Consider the following 19821-nt stretch of genomic DNA (forward strand, 5'->3'; position numbering starts at 1 on the left):
AAATGCGAGCAGTATTCTTAACATTTTAAGAATGGTGGCCTTGTCATTAGAATGAGTAAATAAAAACTACTGCAAGGTAAACAGCTAAGCCAAGGATGTTCAAGCTACTTACATCTGACCTGTAACAATAAGAAAGCTCTGATCTCGAGGCATATATACAAAGGGATATTGCCACCAGAACGTGGCGATATCCCTTTCTCCTTATTTACAAAATGGCAGTAAGCCACTTATTGTGGCTTAACGCCGCCGTGTAAATAAGACCACTTTCCACGCTTCACGTAGCGTGGAAGGGGGATGCAATAGATTTTGCAGGCGGCGTTCCGCCGCAACACCCAATCCTTTTATATGCTGCCACATATTCAAAAGGCTGGGACAGCGCAAAAAACTAAGGCCAGGGAATAGCTGATCTTAGACTGGTGATACGAGGAGAAATGATTAATTTCTCCTCATTGTTTGCTCTTGCAATGTGTGCTGCATTTTGCAGCACACATAGAAAGAGCAAATTGTCTTTCAAGATTGTTTATGTGCATGAAGGTGTTCCTTCCTGCACATAAACCTCATGCAGCTCAGGCGCCCTTGCCAAATGGGGCAAGGGTGCCTGCGATGGTTCTAGGCAGCTTTATTAGCGCTAGGGCAAACACAGGGGTTTGCCATATTTTTGTAAATATGGCACATCCCTGTTTTTTAAAAATGTCAGAGGGCGGTGTTACCAATTTTGGCGTACCACAGCGCTTCGACATTTTGTTGTAAATATGCCACTTTGGGCCAGATGTTGGTGGCTAAATACCGGTCGGTAACGCCGAAATTTGCAGTATTTAGCCATGTGCAATGTAGGTAACACCAAACGCCATCGCAAATAAGAAATCGGTAAAAATGAGGCAAACCAGTTACCGATTCCTTAATTTGTGATTAGCAGACACCGAAACACCCAAATACCGAATCGGTAAATGAGAAATCCTTAAAAACTCGTAAATCCGATGTACCAAAAAACAGTAATACCGAATTTTCGGTATTTAGGAGTCGCTAATTACCACGGACTCAAAGCAGGTGGTAATCAGGTGCACTGCATTTAAACAGCCCCAAAATGCAAAGTGTGAACACAATGGCGGCCCTCTACGTAATTTCAAGGCGGCTACATTAGCAAGCAGCACGACTGAGGATCTGGAGACGGGAAGAGTGCGTGTACAGACTGTGCGTTACACTGTTCCAACTGGCTGAGGCTGAAATCCATGAGAGGAACAGGCTACACCCAAACACTATCCTGGACCTGATACGGGGCCAGCACCCACATCTGGAGCACCAGACACCAAGGGCGCACGCAATACCTACTCATGTACAGGTACTCTGTTGCCTGCACCTCCTGGCATCTGGCAGTTATCAAGGGGTAATAGCTGTGGCAGGTGGAGTCTGCCAGTCGCGTTTTCTCAATAAATTCCTGGACGCCATGTTGCAAAGGTTGCCACACTACATCCAATTCCCCAGCACACAGGTAGAACTGCAGAAGACCAAGATGGACTTTTACCAGAAGGCCCAGTTCCCACACGTCATAGGTTGCATTGACGGGACACATATACCAATCTGCCACACTGCTGCGACTGAGTACATCTACCACAATCGCAAATCCACCCATTCCATAAATGTACAGGTCATATGTGATGCGTCTTCCATAATCACCGACATAGTTGCAAAATTCCCAGGGAGCACGCATGATTCATACATATTCAGGAACAGTGGGATCTATACCCGTCTCGTTGCGGGTGAATTTGGAGAAGGCTACCTGCTAGGTAAATACATGGGACACCCCCTGAAGTATACACCTGTTGCAACGATTGTTGACTGTGAATAACTTACTTTCTTCTCACACTCAGGTAACAGCGCCTATGTGGTGCGTTCTTTCATCCTGACTCCGTACCTGCACCCATCCACCCCAAGTGAAAGGCAATATAATGTTGCACATAGATCGACGCGCAATGTGGTTGAGTGAACATTTGGACTCCTCAAAAGCCGGTTCGTGGAGGTGCACGGCAGTACCGAGCCCTGGTCTGCTACAAAATCATAGCTGCATGTGCCATGCTGCATAACCTTGCCACTAAGAGGGGGACACCCATGGAAATCAGTGAATCTGAAGAGGAGGATGAGGAGGAGGAAGGTACACAGCACAGCGCTGCAGATGGCGCAGCTGCAGCAGATGGGAGACAGAGACGGTCAGAGATCACACAAAATTATTGCTTAGTAAGTAATAAGACAAAGCCAGTTAATGCATTTGTGTCAGGGTGTTTAATTGACCTTACAACAGGCAATTGTACAGCACAGCATAATACCAATGATGGCCTCACAGTGCCTGACCAAGCACAACATGGCAGAGTCATTCCCCCATGCAAAATCACTAGTCTTATCATTGTGTCCAATGGGTTATGTCACCCACCACACAATGGAATTTGAGGGCAGTGTTTATCTCCTGTGCCCACGCGCACCACTGCTGCATTCAGCAGGCACACTGTCCTCACCAGTGCTGTGTCCTGTGGCAGAACCATGCCTCACACTGCACCTCCTGTTCTCTGGCAAGGGGGGGTTATGGTGCTGCGACTGCTTGCCTCCTCACTCTCATCCCCACCTCCTGTTCCGGTGGCAGCAATTTGGTTTGTCTGAAGCACCTCTAAGGCACTGGTGACTGTTACCAGGCCCTGAGTGACTTCACGGCTGTACTTTGCCATTTCCAGTTGGATGGCCACTGATCAACGACTGAGCACATGGGTTGCATTGCACAGCCTGTTGACAGACTTGGTGTACCCTGCAAGTTGTTGTCTGTCTCTGCGCCTTGCAGCACGGTCACTATCATTTCTGCCACAAAACAGCCTCATTGCTTCCGACATTTCCTTCATGCCCTCTGCCACAGTATTGTTGAGGCAGTTTATGGCCTCCTTCATGTTGTTGACATTTCTGTTGTTTGCCACAATCTGACATTGAATGGCCCTCATTGTCTTTCCCTGCAGGCGCTGCACTTTGAGCATCTGCCCCTCCAGACCAGAGAAGACACTGGATTCCTCAGTGCCAGGACTCCGTGCCCTTTGTTGCCGTCTACAGGCACCTGTGTTGGTTTCCTCCACGGGGGACTGTGTCACAGATACCTGTGTGTCATCGCCCGGCATGGTCTGTTGTGCTTCCTGGCTGTCATCCTCTGTGGCATCTATCTCCTGAAGGCTAGCCACTGTACCTCATTGATCGTGGTTGTGGTGGTGGTGGTGGTGGTGGTAGGGATGTTGGTATGGTGTCTGCAAGTGAGAAGACTTCCTCCCTGGAAGACTCACCAGTCTTCCCTTCTGCAGCCTAGGGCAATGTTCCACCTGTGGATTCAGAATATACTATTACTCACTAGTCTGCCAGCATTTGTCGGCAAATACATTTCATGACAGACAGTTTAGCTGTGTGCCCTCCGCTAGCTCATCTATTGATGTGTGTGACATGCCTATGCTTTTTGGGGACTGACTGATTTGCTAATAGTTGCTAGGGACTACATCTCCCATGGTGCATTGCTGATTTGAGAAAAAACATGTTCTGGAGTGGGATTCCTGCAGGGGGATTGGGGTTAGGGAGGGGAGACAGCATGCTGCGCATGCATCTTACCTTGTCTGTTGGATGCTGTTGCTGAGCTGTCCACGTCCACGATGCCACTGACGCTCTCTGTCTGGAGGGTGGACTCAACCATTTGGTCTAGGGTAGTTGGAGCAGGCGCTGTTGACGTTCCCCCGCCTGTCTTCCCGCTTGTTTCTGCCGGTCAACCACCCCCTCCTTAGCACGTTTCCTCAGATCATACCATCGCTTCTTTATGTCCTCAGTTGAGCGGTGTGTGATGGCAATCGCATTTATATTCTGCTGGATCACCACCCAAATCCTTCTTTTTTGTGCCTCAGGGATGTTCAGAGCTCTCTTGCCAAAGAGCTGGTCGTGATCTTTGACAACTTCCTCAATGAGGACCTCCAACTCCCTCTCACTAAACTTGTACTTGCGCATTCTTTCGCCAGCATCCTTCCCCTTCTCCGGTAAGGCCATGGTGCAGTTCCTCTGTGTTAGCTGGGTGGTAGCTGTGCAGCTCCTGTGCTCTTGCTCCTGCTCCCTGTCTCTCCAACAGCTACAGGATCAGTGCAGCTGCATGGGTGTGGCCACTTCCTGGTTGTGAGGTCATGAGGAAGCACAGGATTGGCTGATTCGACAATTACCGTTTTTTTGAAGTACCGATTCGCTAATTACCGAATCTGTATTAAAGAATCGGTGATACCGATTCGGTAATGGGGAATTGGTAATTATTTTTACCGATTTTTTGAAAATTGCTAATTATTACCGATTTGGTAATTTTTACCGAATTTTTTACCTACATCGGAAATACTGAGGGCCAGATGTAGGTAGGCCCATACCGGTCGGAAACGGCCGAAAATACCGATTTTCGGCCGTTTCCGACCGGTATTGGGCTATGGAGATGTAGGGGCTCAAAAAACATACAGATTCGGTAATTTTACCCAATCGGTAATTTAACCAAATCGGTAAAATTACAGAATCGGTAAATTTACCAATCGGTAAAATTACCAAATCTGTATTTTCAGATGTAGGTAGCACTTTGAACAGTGCTACAGGCCTTTCAGGATTTGGTATTTACCATGTAATACAATTGCATGGTAAATACCGAATCCCTGTGTACATGCACATCTGTGCATGTACACTTGTGCCATGTGGCACACAGATATGCCCTAAGGGCATGTATGTGTGCCACATGGCGCACAAGCCAGTTACAGGGTTGCAACAGGGTGTCAAAGTGACACACTGTCCCCCTTTGCAATTCGTTATTTTTACCGATTCGGTAAATACCGATTCAGTATTTGCTGTTGAATCCTATGGGCTTCAAGGCCCATAGGATTCAATAGCAAATACCGATTCGGTATTTACCGAATTGGTAAATACCGAATCTTACCGATTCGGTAAAAAATACTGAATTATTACCTACATCTTATTTACCGATTCATAAATACAGAATCGGTAAAAATCGGTATTTATGAATCGGTAAATGAGATTTACCTACATCTGGCCCTGAGTTCTTAATAGTGAATCCGTAAAATTCACTATTAAGGAATCGGTGTTTCGGAATTACCTACATCTGGTCCTTTGTGTCTTAGGGCTAGATGCACAAAGCCTTTTTGTGGCCACGAACAGCTCTACTTGCAGAATTGAGCCATTTGCAAACGCAAAAAGGCATTTCCACATTTACAAAGCCCTAATTGCGATTCAGTGACCAGTTACTCAACGATGATGCCTGACTGCATCGTAGCCTCACCACACCTCAGAATCGACGCATTGCCTCAGCTGTGAGTTGCATGTCCGTGAACCAGGAATTACGGTACTTTGTTCAGCATGCCTAAATGTGTCCCTGTTGCAGGCCTGCTCTCCATTGCGGTTGGCCTAAACTTATGACTTTGTCCCGGTCTGGTGCGACCAAATATCCACAGTTGGTGCTTTGTGTTTTTTGTCACTATTTTCACTGAACTCTCTGACATTGCATACCTCATGTTCTACTGGTTGAATTTGCGTCATTTGGTTCTAATTTTATTCATTAAAAATCACTCTAGTTTTCTAACTTGGTGTGGGATCCATTGTCTGTGGTGTCTTTCACTTCACATACTGTTTGAAGTGTTGCACAGATAGTTCATGCATTCCCTCTCAGCTACGGCTGTCTGCTTTGTGCCAAGCTACTAGAGAGTTGAGCACAAGTTAATTTAGGGTTGGCTTGTGCCTCACCCTGACAAGGACTGTGGTCGCTGCATGACCAGGGCTCACTCCCCAGTCAACCAACAACCCAATTTCTTACAATCCCAGTTTGGCAACCCTGTATGGTATTTGCTTGGAGATGTCACTAAGGTACAACTACTGTGAGTGATTTGCCTGCAAAGAAATGTCATCAAAGTTGACTAGTCAGTGACAAGACCTGTACAAATTAATTCCCCTGTTTACATTGTCAGTGTAGATATATGCGATACAAAAGGGGATGATGGACGGAGCGTTTGAACAAATCAAACACTCACCCCCAGTCAACAGATCTGGGTTTAATCCATCACCATTCTTTAGCTCACTCTGCCACCCCAGTTAAGATATGGCCATATGCGAATCAATCTGACCCTGTGCCTCATGGGAACAGTCCAGCCCGAACTGCCAAGCCATGTCTTCCCTGGACCGGAAACAATCATTCTGGGACCGGTTTCGAATTCATAATCCTCATCAGCCAGGCTATCTTGAATCCAGTGGCAAAGTGAGCAAGGGACTCACGTCTGAGCATACCCTGCCGACTTAGGGCGAACAAAGCGATACAAAAGGGGATGATGGACGGAGCGTTTGAACAAATCAAACACTCACTCCCAGTCAACAGATCTGGGTTTAATCCATCACCATTCTTTAGCTCACTCTGCCACCCCAGTTCAGACATGGCAATATGCAAATCTGTCTGACCCTGTGCCTCATGGGAACAGTCCAGCCCGAACTGCCAAGCCATGTCTTCCCTGGACCTGAAACAAGCATCCTGGGACCGGTTTCGGATTCATAATCCTCATTAGCCAGGCTATCTTGAATCCAGTGGCAAAGTGAACAAGGGACTCACGTCTGAGCATACCCTGCCAACTTAGGGCGAACAAAGCGATACAAAAGGGGATGATGGTCGGAGCGTTTGAAGAAATCAAACACTCACCCCCAGTCAACAGATCTGGGTCTAATCCATCACCATTCTTTAGCTCACTCTGCCACCCCAGTTCAGACATGACCATATGCAAATCAGTCTGACCCTGTGCCTCATGGGAACAGTCCAGCCCGAACTGCCAAGCCATGTCTTCCCTGGACCGGAAACAAGCATCCTGGGACCGGTTTTGGATTCATAATCCTCATCAGCCAGGCTATCTTGAATCCAGTGGCAAAGTAAACAAGGGACTCACGTCTGAGCATACCCTGCCAACTTAGGGCGAACAAAGCGATACAAAAGGGGATGATGGACGGAGTGTAGATATATGAGCAGCTCCATGTTGAGGGGTGTAGAAAATTAATGAGTCTCTACATTGCTGATTCTGCAAATGTATGTAATAGTTATCTTGTCTAGTGAGTAGCGCAATCATCAGATGAGTGATAGTTGCAGGTCTGCTCTCTGTCTTGCACGGACGTGCGTGAAGGACAGGCCACATTAAACTACTCAATTTTCTATATTTAATTATGGTGTGCATATTGAGTTCTTGACTCAATTCATTTCAAGAAGTTAATTAATATTTCAGTGTAGTACTGCAGACTGAGGTTACTCACGTCATGCAGAACATAACTTTACAAGTGGTTTTCCAAATTCTCCTGTCTAAATTTCTTAAGCATGACAAGCAAAGTATAGGACATTCACCCACTATGTTGTTACCATAGATTTAATTTGAAATAACAACATTATTATTTCAGTGATTTATGATTGCATGGTCTGAAGACATAAAACTATCTTTAACCTGTAGATCACCATTAGGGTTAGATTTACTAATATGAGGATGGGTAGAAATGCATTTTATGGAGTCATCAAAAGGCACATGTTAGATATGCACTTATAAAGTTACGAGAGACAAAAAGCCCCCAAAACAGTACTAAATGTACTCTAGCACAGGCCTGAAGTAAGTCAAGCACAACATGTGGCCACACAAGAAGTACTGCAACACCCTCCCAAAGAACACAACAGAGGGAGGGACTTAAAAAACGTACCCAATAGAAAATAATGTTCAATCAATGAATTTATTGAATCTAAAACCAAATATATTGATTAAACATATATCAATTAAACTATGCTATTTAAAAAAATTATATTTTAATAACAGTTTTATTTAAAAATACATAAAACCTTTTTTCAAAATTAATTACGAATAATATTAATGATTAACTTTCAATAATTAGTTATACATAATTAATGAATACTAACATTTTAGTTTAGGTTAGTTTTTTAATACATCTTTGAAAAATAATTTACATGCATTTTAATATGTTTCAATTAAGTTAATATTTAATTGAAAATTAAGGTAATAGTGCCATATCATTTTTAATTTGCTCCACATTTAAAATAAATACATAGAATGTATTTTCATTAATAAATATATATTAAAAGTACTTTTAGTATTTTTTTAAGTTATACATTTTTCAACTTATCCCTATATTGTACCATATGGAGACCTCCACCTCGGTGGTGAGATCTTGCCTTGTCCTGAAAAGTTACAAGTAGCAACTTTACTCTCGTACATTAGGCTCCACACCGTCGCTTCACCCTAGGGTGAAGCCACGAAACAGTGCACTTTGTAGAAAATGTACACACAGAAATGATGAATCACCTAAAGTAATACATTTACTTCAAAGTGAACAAGTGAACTTATTCATGTGGATTTAAACGTGTAAGTTTACCTCTGTAAATAGTCCCCTTGCCCTTTAAAACTTTGGAAATCTTTCAATCAGAATTATTTAGCAATTTATCATTTACCCAATAATAACACACCCATGAGTTTGAAAAATGCAATGTCCTTCAGGTTTGTAGACTTCAACTCAATGGCTCTGCAGAGGTTTGCCCAGATTTTTAAGTGTTTTAGGAACCAAAAGCTCTAGTCCACATATCACCTTCCCAAAACGTCAGTGTGATTTCAGCGTCAAGCAGTACCCCAACACTTACATAGCTAACCAGATAAATGCCCAATGAGACTGTTATTACCACCCATGATAACAATGTCTTAGCTCTGTGAATACTGACGATTTCTTTGCCCTAACCACCGCATTCGTGACCATCTCACATCCAACAGCAAGAAAGCAATTGCTGCTTCAGTATCATTGGTATCTATAAATCTTTGTATTATTATTATTTCGCACTCCTTGCTCTTCCTGTGGCTCGGCGGCCTCTCACTACAGCGCGGGGACACGCCAGCTGGTGTAACCAGGCGCTCTATAAATCTTTGTATTATTATTATTATTATCCTCTGGCAAGGACTGAATCAGCCTGGATTTGATCACCAACCCATTCAATATACAAAGAATTTCACAAAATATTTTTCAGTTTAAGAAAGATTGCGTCTTTCCAGTTTTATCAGTTGCACAGACCATAATTGAAATCTATTTAAAATGTACTTTCTGTTGCTAAACTTGACTTTCTAGTCCCAACTGCTATTGGATCACCTCTGCAATACATTAAAGCATCTTCATCAACAAGATCATTAAATATGTGATGACATTCAAGAACGTAGTGAAGCTGCTGCAAACAACAAGCCTTAAGACCGACTGTGAGCAAACTAGTAACCATTCCCCTTATTTATCATCTCACATATCGCCATTTCTAATACCAACCATTACATTGATAGCATTCTATACAAGTAGATAGAAAACACACCTATTGCAAAAGTCAACCCTTGAAAGATGGAAAGGCACAAGTCAACTTCAAACAATCCTCATTGCGCCAATTGAAAAATCCACACTTAGGGCCCGATTATGATGGCGGACGGACCTGAGTCCGTCCGCCACCCCGAAGTAGGAGGGACCGTCTGCAGGGGCAGCGGCGGTCCCTCCGTGCAAATTAGGATGTGACCGCCACCCTAGCGGTCACATCCTGTTTTTTTAACATTGCGGCGGGTGCTGCTTGAAGCAGCACCCGCCGCAATGTTAAAAATGTAAGCTGTGCTTTGTGCACGCAAATGGTACCCCCCATGTGCACCCCCCACCCCCCTTCAGCCCTGGGGGCCCGCAACGGGCCCCCAAACAAAAATCCGTATGCCTTTGCACGGCGGAAATTCCGCCGTGTAAAGGCACGAAACACCAGACATCCTAATATGGCTGGTGGTGTCTGATAGACACCGCCAGCCATGTTAGTGTTTTCCGCTGTGGACGGAAGGCGGCCGCGGCGGAAAAGCTGCGGACGCAAAAAAGATCCCCCAGCCATCCTAATCTGGCGGGGGGTCTTTTTTCAGTCCGCAGCGGTTTTCCTGCATCCTCCGGGCCGGCGGAAGCCACCGCCGGCCCGGAGGATGCGGGAAAACCGATATCATAATCAGCCCCTTAGTTCGACCATCACCCTTAGCTAGAAGCAATTACCCAACTTCTCTGCCACATATAAGATACCTGATAAATTTGTTTTGCCCAAGCCTATTCTCACTCTGGCAATCACAATGTATTTTATACATTATAGTCAAGCAGTGGCAGGAGCAATGCCACTGAAAAGGCCCTCTTTAAAATCAGGAACTACTGCATCAACTCAATTGACGAAAGCCCCTAGTTCTCCAATACTGAGCATGGCGTTCTCTGGCATAGACAATAAGATCCTTCTCTACCACTACACAGAGGTAGTAGGAGTCCCAAACTGGCTTTAATTGCTCACCTCCTTCATTCTGGTTGCAGTGACACAGATTACAATACTTCACCTCCAACTGCCAACAGGGCTTGTGTGGGGTTCACTAAAATCTCTCCATTACTAGTGTTCATCAATACCTACATACACCACACACGAAGATTACTAGTGATAATAACCCCAAATGTACCTACACAACACTAAGCAGGAAATACAGAACCTGACCATTGAAAACTGTCTCTCATTCCATCATGGGTTGTTATGCAGTCCCTACAACCAACAGAAGGAAAACAAAACTACTGTGTTTTAATGGCAAACACATCACCAACAGGAGGTTAATTCAAACTCTGCCACTTCTTTTAACCCCATCAGTCAACTGAACCACTGAGGTTGAAAGCCTAGAAATCACACTCTACTAAAACAAAAAGTTAAATGCCTAGATTTGAATAGTGTAAAAAAAGTAATGGGTGGAATGCTTGAAATAATCTCAGCCACTGATAATTGCTCAGAGCTGCATCCCGGTCCATTGGTATTTTGCATTCCATGCCACCTCAGTTTGGACACAGCCATGTGCAAATTAGTATTGACTCTGCTTCAAAGGGAAGCGTCCAGACCAAATGGTCAGGGCAGGTCCTCCCTTAACCAGAACACAAGCAATCCAGTGTCAGATCCGCCATTGTAATCGGTTCATCAGCCAGGTATAGCTTGGTTCCAGTGTCACAGTGTGCACAGGAGCTACATCTGGGCATACCTGTCCCACTTAAGGCAACACACTAAAGTATCCACAAAATGGGTAAATGGAATGCTTGAATTAATCTCAGCCACTGGTAATCACTTGGGCTACATCCCAGTCCATCGTTATTTTGCATGCCATGACACCTCAGTTTGGAGCCAACAAGTGCAAATCAGTCTGGACCCTGCTCCAATAGGAACAGTCCAGCCTGAACTGCAAGGCATGGTCCTCCCTGAACCAAAACACAAGCAACCCACTGTTCTGACTAAAAAAAAATAAGACATCAAAGTAATTGTAGACTACAGAAATGCTGCTTAAGCTTGCAATATCTTTAACCCACCAGTGAGGCTTAACAGTTTCATATATTGCAGCGTATCTCAACAGATTTGCATCCTTTTATATTGCCTTTTAACAGCAAATTATATTCCTCATGTCATTGAAGAGCACTGTGATATGGAATCCGTTACATAATTTCTTCAGGTAAATATATACATGCCTAATTTTAAACCCTGCTATGGTTTGCAATGCTTTATATTTGACTCCCATATTGTGGTTTCCAACCCTATTAAGTCTTGTTATCCTTTTCCCCGACTTATCAGTGTTAGAAAGGGCGGTCTCTAGTTTAGCAATGGTTTGCACCTTTATCCAAATAGGGACCCTTGCTTCAATTCGAGATAAGGGAGTTACGCCCTTAGACAACTCCTCCTCAACCCCTTGGTAGCTTGGCACGAGCAAAGGTTTATCTCAGAGGCAACGTGTAAAGCATTTGGGCACACATACAGTAACACAGTGAAAGCACCACAAATGACCACCACACCAGTTTAGAAAAATAGCTTATATTTATCTAAACCAAACAAGACCAAAATGACAAAAATCCAATATACAATAATCAAAATATGCACTTTGCAAGAATAACCTTAAAAATGCAGTTCCTTGACGTCTGTTGCTCTGTCCATTGCTGAAAACAACCAAATTTAACAGTTTCGGTCTACCACGTCAGTGCGGACCGGCATCAGTGTCAGAAGATTTGTGAACAGTACCTTTGTTTCTGGCTGACCTAATCAGTGTGAATGGTTGTGGCAACCGTTGCTGTGTGAAGTGGAGTGACGCTATGTGTGGTGCCCTCAGGTCGTGGTGCAGGCAAGAGCTCAGTGATGGTCATCCAGCAGTATCGGTGAGTTTGGGGCGGTGGTGCAAAGTTGTGCGGTGCTTGTTGCGATGCTGACAGTTCACGGTGCAGGCGGCGGTGCCAGGAGATGGGAGCTAGTGTCGATGGGCCTCGACTGTGGTGAGGGACGTGCAGTGTGCCATGTGACTAATCAGTGGTGCCCCCAAACCACAGTGTAGGCAGTGGCGGCGTTTTCAGCCTACAGCAGCTTCGTCGGGTAGATCATGGCAGCAGAGTGAACCGAGACGGTGCAGAGTGCAGTGCCCACAGTTCGCATTGCAAGCAGCGGCTCGGTGGCGACAGTCATCGTCATCTGTAAGACCAGGGTTGTGGTGCTCTCTGTGGTGTCTTCAGATCACAGAGCCGGCAGCAGTGTTGGTGATGGCGTCGGGCTGTGGTTTCCTTCTGTGGCAACTGGAATCCAAGGTCCAAGAGACGATACCCGGAGGAAGGTGAAGTCTTTGCTATTCCTGAGACTTCTTGAACAGGGGGCAAGCTCCACTGGAGATACTCAGCTGAAAATGTTACAGAACGTTCAGTCCAGACCTTCCGCTGCCCAAGGTTGAAGCAGCTAATGCAGGCCAACACAGCAAAGAAAACAGCAAAGTGGTAGTCTCTCCTCATAGCTTCCGCCGCTCTTCTTCTTGGCAGGGGACTTTGTTCCAAGCGAGTTCTAAAGTTCTGGGGTCTGGCCCCAATATTTATACCACATTTTCCTTTGTTCTCTTGTAGCAAACGTCTCTCAGCTTAGTCCAAACCAGTTCTGTCCTCTCTGGTCCAGCTAACTGGCTGGAGGTGGAGACACCATTGTGCACAGTAGACAGGCCATATTCAGGTGCGAGGAGAACTCCTCCCACTACTCTAAACTCAACCCAGATAGTAAATCAAAACCCTCCAAAGTGTAACAGATTTCCTACTTTTGTTAGTTGGAATTGCATTACTCACTTTTGCTACTGTTGTTTATTTTTAATTGTTATTTTTAACATTTTGTATTTTCAGTGGGTATATTAATATTTATTTTACAAATATGTTTATAGTAATTTTATATGTTATGTTCCTTGTGGTCGCAACTAGGTAGTTACATTTAGGTCTGCTTATTCATAGATGGAGCATGTTTTGGTTATAACTTTTTGCCCCATTTGACAAATCTTCACAAAACCATAAAAAAATTGTTCATAAACCTCAGCTCCTTTCTGGAAAGCTTCAGAGTGATCATCAAGCAGGGGCTGAGAAAAAAAGGGGTGGTCAGAAAAAACATAAACTCCCCAGGAGCCTTACTGGAGATGGTGTTTATCAGACTCGATTTGTGCTCATTGGTTTGAGTAGAGTTAAGGCTCATCCAAACACCCTACAATGCCCATCCATCTTTTGAAATAGAGGTCTAAAAGGAGAGTCCATTCCCTCTCCATTCACCCATCATTACAGAGAGAAGTCTCAGCAGAGAGGGCAGTCCCTCCACACATCCTACAATGCACACCCGTCATCTGAGATGTCTAAAAGGAGAGGCAAGTGCCTCCCCACACCGTACTACATTCACCTGTCATTACTGAGAGAGGTCTCAGTAGAGAAGCCAGTTCATCCACAAGCCCTACTATGCACACCCATCATCTGGGAAACAGGTATGAAAGGAGAGCTCAGTTCCTCTCCACATCCTACTATGCACACCTATCATTACAGACAGAGGTCTCAGCAGAGAGGCCAATCCCTCCACACACCCTACTACACACACTCGTCATGTGAGAGAGGGGTCAGAAAGGAGATGCCAATCCCTTCTCACATGCTACCATGCACACCCTTCTTCTCATAGTGAGGTCTGAGAGGAAAGGACAGTCACTCCCCACTCACTACTACTCACACCCATCTACTGAGAGAGAGGCCAGAAAGGAGAGGCCAGTCCCTCCCCACTGACTGTTGTGCACCACCGTTATCTGTGAGAGAGGTCCGAAAGAAGAGGCCAGTTCCATGACACACCCCACTATGTACACCTATTATGCAAGACAAAGGTGTCAGCTGAGAGGTCAGTCGCTGGTACACCCAACTTTACATAGTTGTTATTTGAGAAAGAGGTTGGAACGCAGAGAGTAGACCTCTTCATACTCCAGTATGGACACCCATTATCCAACATAGGGTTTTAATGAAGAGGTTAGTGATTCCCATATACTACTATGTCCATACAAATCTGTTGCGATCCCGCGAGAGTGTCGAGAGAATAGAGTTCAAGCTTCAGCAGGGATTGAAGCTTGCCGCATGGCCCTTGTTTGATTCTGCGAGACAGTCGTGAGACCTGCTTGGAAACTTACTGGGCCTGCAACAAAGTGTTTTATGATCCTGTGAGTGTCCCGCAAGATTGTATGGGGAGAAGCAAAAAAAAAGTTTACAATACGAAAACAATTCCCTTTCAGAAGAATGTCCACACTAAGGATATATTATTCAGTTATTGTACCATATATGCAGTTAAAAAAAAGAATTTACTTTAAGAAAACTCGAGCAATCCACAGAAAAAAAAATGTTTAATTAACTTTATAGATAGGTGTGATAAAAAGATCTCTTTTCATTTTTAAAAACTCACTGAAAAAACAAAGGTTAACGTAACGTAATAGGGTCATTTGTCAGTGTCAACATTAACATTTTTAACTAAAAAGAAAATTAGAAATTCACCAGCGCTAACTATAGCTTGTGCTTCCCTATTCACTACTTATAACCTCATATATGACCTCACTCATGACATGTTCTATGACATCATTTATGACATCACTTATGACTTCTCAAATGACATCATTGATGACATCACTGATATGTATATATGTACGTGTATATCTACTATTCCTCCATCCTGCTGTCAGAGTGAAAATGTGTTATTTCATCATATATCAAGCACCTGAGCCCTAAACGTTTCGGCCACAAAGCTTTGATCAACCTTACTGCAGCAGACTTATACCAGAAGGAAAAGTAACCACAGGAGAGGCAGGCAGACTTCTGGTCCTTAAAAATAAGTAAACTCAGAAAGAAAAAGAAGGACTGGAAAAAGAACTAAGGGAAAACAAGACAAGAGGAAAATAAATGATTTTTTAATACTGCCCTCACCCACTATGTAGTAGCATGCTTCATCATAGGGCCGCTGCAGACGTCCAGGTGCAGACCAACACACTGGATGGAGCGCTGTTTTTGTAGGGTGAGGTAAGAAAGGAAAAAAATGAGCGTGAAAGTGAAAAGTGTTCCCCGGAGAAGGGATCTCTATTGCAGGAAAAAAAGAAGAGTAAAACTATCTAAGGAGATACCGCTATAATTCCTTTATTCTTTGTTCCCCTTGACAGGATTAAAAATAGTTGTGACCTGGGGGTATGAAGGAGGGGTAACTGCCTCGAAGCCCCCACCTCATATACCAACATGTTTCAGCCTTCTGATTGTGCCCTCGTAGGCGTTCTTCGGGGTGTAGATCCCTTGTTAATGTGGTCCCAACCTGAGTATGGTCTGTTTACAAAAAAAAAATTATTAAAAGAAGGTGAAATACGCCTTCCACTTTTCTGTAACGCACTCTGTTTCCTAGTAACATGAGTAATTCTCTTATCCGTGGGACCACCGCTTTAATGTCAAACTTCCATCATTGATTGGTGTTTGTATGTTTTCCCCATCTTAGGTCCTTTAAAATAAGTTCTAGTGGGCCAATCAGCACCCACCGGCACAAACTGACTACTTCTCTGATGTGAATTTGACGTGTCTAGGAAGCATGATTGCAGACGCACAAGGTGGTAGCATATAGGATAATTGGATGTTTGGTGGAGGTTTATTAGTTTGGTCTGAGCATTGCTTAGTTTGTAAAAAAAAAAATGCAATGTCCAAAACTTTCTTGAGGCGACTGCTGCACAGTTCATCCTCTGGCACTTCCCAGATTCTCCACTGGCACGTCACCTTGAATCGCTGGCCCACCATCCAAAATGGCTCTTGCACAGCCTACTGTCTTTGGTGCTCGCACCACCCATGTATATCACACCATAGCTTTCTGCGGAGTGTACTGCTGCATACTCTCCCACATACACTGAGACGCATGGAACTGCAAGAGATGTGCAAGGTGCTCAGCTCTAGAGCTTGCTATTAGGTCTTTCAGTCACTTCCATGTTACCATCTTTCCACAGAAAATCAACATGTGCCTGTTTACTAAGTCCTGCCAAATTACCTGAAAAAGACAGCTTCAGTCCACACTATAACAACATGATGAATGATCCTTCCATATATGTCGGCACTCAAAATACAATGTAATCCACAGTAACTAAGTACAGATAAGACTGGATTTTCCCTTAGGTTGCACTTAATTCCCTGGATACTAAGGTTGAGATTTACTAAGATTTTGTGCCATGTTTGCATCACAAAAGTGACTCAAATCAGCACAAAATCTTGTATTCCCAATTTACTCAGTGCTGGTAATAACAGAAAATAATGCAAAGCAGCACATAGCACTGCTTTGCATTACTTTGTGCCATGGGGATGTACCTTGGGTGGTGCATGGGCGTTACAACCACCCAAGGTTTCTGACGCTAAACCCAATTTACTAAATAAAGTAGATTGGATTTAGCTAGAGAAAACTGAGCCCTTTTCAAGTAGGTGCAAGGAAGAAGAAATGCTTTGATTTATCCTTCCTTTTCTGACTTTGTACGTGTACTGCACTTTAAAGCACACATATAAAGTGTTTTTTTTTATTTTATGTATTATTATTATATTGTCATGACATGACACACTTAGATACAGAGAGACAAATCCATGAGATTGGAGCAGAGAGCTTGACAACAGGATCAAGACATACCAAATATCAAGATAAAATATTTCACATACAAATGCATAAATTCATAAATGCAGGGACGGTCCACTGTGCATGAATAGAAAACCAACACTGCCAATGAGGAATAAAAATTAAAAGATGTTAAAAAACACATTTTCATTCAGGATTCATTTGATCAAACGTGGCTTCCCAAATCCTTAAACCTATTTTCCGTGTACGGGGTCCTTTAAGGGAGTATAGATAATGCTAGAGATTAAAAATGGCATAAAACCTTGCTCTTCTCATCTCATAAGAGGGTGATTTTCTTTGGAGCCACGAAAAGGCTATACACAACCGGACCACGGCAGTTGCCATGAAGATCAAATGACTAACTTGTGATGTTCACAGGCCGGTCACCGACCCCCTTGCCAGACCCAATAGTGTAGCCAGAGATGTAATTGTGATTTCTATACCAGTCACATAGGTTCAGAAGGCCTCCATCCCTGAGAAAAGTTGATTCAATTTTGGACAGGTGAAAAACATATCTAGGATATCAGCCCCCCAGTATGCCAAACAGCGAAAATATTTACCATCGTTCTCCCCCACACGTAAGCATTTTTGAGGTGCATGGTAGAGGTTAAAGAAGGTCTTGTAATTGTGTGTACTGAGGCTTGAAGAGATAAAGATTTTTTGGGCAATCTCTATAGATTCCTGCAGGAGTTCCCTACCCTGACCCAGAATAGTGTTCCATTTGAGATTTTGGACCTCTAGATCACCCTCCTGCATATCTAGAAGACACATATAGAGATTGCCGATTGTATCTCTACGTTTGATTGTTTCAATGAGATAATTTCCAGCCACTACCGCCTGTTGAAGCTTTTTCTGCAAATATTTCTGAATCTGCAGAAACTTAACAAAATTGCTGTTGGACAGGCACATTTTCAAAAACTGAAAATGCATACATATTATCTTTCTCATAAAAATCCACAATGATAGAAACCCCCTTAAGTTTCCACCTGGCCACCGTCGTATCCCGAAAAATAGGGGGTAATAACAGCGTTGCCGAGGTAGGGGTGTAATAGCCTATTCTATTGATTTTTAGATTTCCGCTGACCGGTTTCCAGACTCTAAAGGCTGCCAAGAGGACCTTAAAGTGGGTCTTTTTGCAATAGCTAGGTTCAACCATCCTGAACAAACTTCTCCCTGCTTCTGAGCCAAGCAGCATTTGATAAATAGAAGGAACATCTGCCTTGTTAATATTTTTTTCTCCGGTTAATAAAATCCTCATATTCTGCAGCAACCATGGATAGTAATAAAATGAGAAATTGGGGACCGCCCACACTTCCCGGTTTCTGGGTAGCGTCATAAATTTCATAGCTCTGCAGGGTTTTCTTTCCCCAGATAAACCTGCAACATATCGCGTGTAGCTTCTGAAGCTGGGTTCTACTTAGCTCAAAAATAACTGACCTAAAATAGCACCGCACCTTAGATAAAATGTTCATTCTTAATACATCACACCTACCCACCAGCGAGCTATGTAAACATTCAATACTAGCCAGATCTTTTTTGATTCTCACCAGCATGGGTCCCCAGTTAGCAGCCACTAATTCATCCAGACAAGCCTGACTTTAACACTTAAATAAACTGCCTCCCCAGTAATTCTTGGGTCATCAAATCGGGCCAGACTTGTGCAGATAATCTGGGTTTTTGCTGTATTTAATTTGTACCCAGACATTTGGCCAAAAAGAATAGCTATTTGCTCTATTTCAGGAACAGCTACAGCTGGCGCTGTCATGATAATGCCACATCATCAGCATAGGCGAACACCTTGTATTCTTCCTGCTGAAATCACACAGATTTGATAATCGCGCTGTGCTCCAACTTAACCAAAAAGGTATTAATATACAAAGCAAACAATAAAGGAGAACACAGATATCCCTGTCTTGTCCCTCTAGTAATGATAACTGGCTCAGATTCTAGGCCCATCATACAGATTCGAGCTGTGGGTGACCCATACATAACTTTTACCGAATTGATAAAGCCTGGCCCGAAACCACGCAGCGGAGCACCTTCCATAAAAACTTCCAGGAGACACAGTCGTAAGCCTCTTTGGCATCAAGCAGTAACAGACCCAGTGGGGCCTGCTGAACCCTGGCTAGATCAAATAAAGTTACAACTCTACTAATGTGATTGACCGTGCAAGACACATCGCCAGAATCTTTGCACGGACTTTATTGTCACATTTCGGAAGAGATATAGGTCCCGGGATTGTAGGTGAATTAGCCCTTTTTTTTTAAAGATGAAAGTATTAGGACCATCCCAGGACAGTGGTGCCTACGCCTGCTGAGCCTCCTGAAAAGTTAACAGCATATCTGTTTTCAGCTCCTGTATGAAATGTATATAAAACTCTAAAAGTAGGGCCAGCTGCCTTGCCTATCGCTAATGAATTAATAGCGTCTTAAACATCTTCCAACAAGATCTGTATGTCTAGCTGTGTGGAATCCTCACAGCTAAGAGGCTATGATCTGATGTGAGTCTGGGATATAGTTGGATTTTAGCTTCTGCTGCCATTACCTTGGAGTCAAAGAAGTGATCTAATCAAACCCACTTATTGTGTGGGCCGGAGAAATATGTGAAACTGGGATCAGGATAGCTCCTTGTATACCACAAATCTATTAAAGCATGCTCAGACAGAAACTGCTACAACACCCTAAAAACCTTAGGTTTCCTCCCAGTAAACCGTCTGTAACCTGATTGTAGCACTGGGCCATCAAGACGTACATTAAGGTCACAACAGAATACCA

The sequence above is a fragment of the Lissotriton helveticus genome, chromosome 6, assembly GCF_964261635.1.
Source record: "Lissotriton helveticus chromosome 6, aLisHel1.1, whole genome shotgun sequence".
Lineage (NCBI taxonomy): Eukaryota > Metazoa > Chordata > Amphibia > Caudata > Salamandridae > Lissotriton > Lissotriton helveticus.